The following is a 325-nucleotide window of genomic DNA, read 5'->3' as shown; positions in this document are numbered from 1 at the left end:
TCGGCCGTGCGGCCGGGGCGACGCGGGGCGGAGAGGTGTGGACGAGGGGCGGTGACGCCCGTGGCGGGCAGCTGGAGGCGGGAGGGCCGGTCCCCGGGGAAGAGGGGCACTCGTGCGCGGGCAGCGGAGGATGCTCTGCAGGCCAGAGCGTTCAGCGCCAGGCGGCTGTGGCCCGGCCGCTGGGACCGCCCCTTCCCCCCGCCAGTGCCGGAGGGCCCTGCCGTCTGACAGCGGCCGCGGGCCTTGCGCTTCGACGTTCAACAATAAGCGGTTTAAACGGCGAGTCCCGGCGGCTTCCGCTGCTCAGGCAGCAGGGCTCCCTCCA

This window comes from Haliaeetus leucocephalus, unplaced genomic scaffold (assembly GCF_000737465.1).
Source record: "Haliaeetus leucocephalus isolate CR32 unplaced genomic scaffold, Haliaeetus_leucocephalus-4.0 Scaffold722, whole genome shotgun sequence".
In the NCBI taxonomy this organism is placed as follows: Eukaryota; Metazoa; Chordata; class Aves; order Accipitriformes; family Accipitridae; genus Haliaeetus; species Haliaeetus leucocephalus.
Note: the sequence above shows the minus strand (reverse complement) of the source record.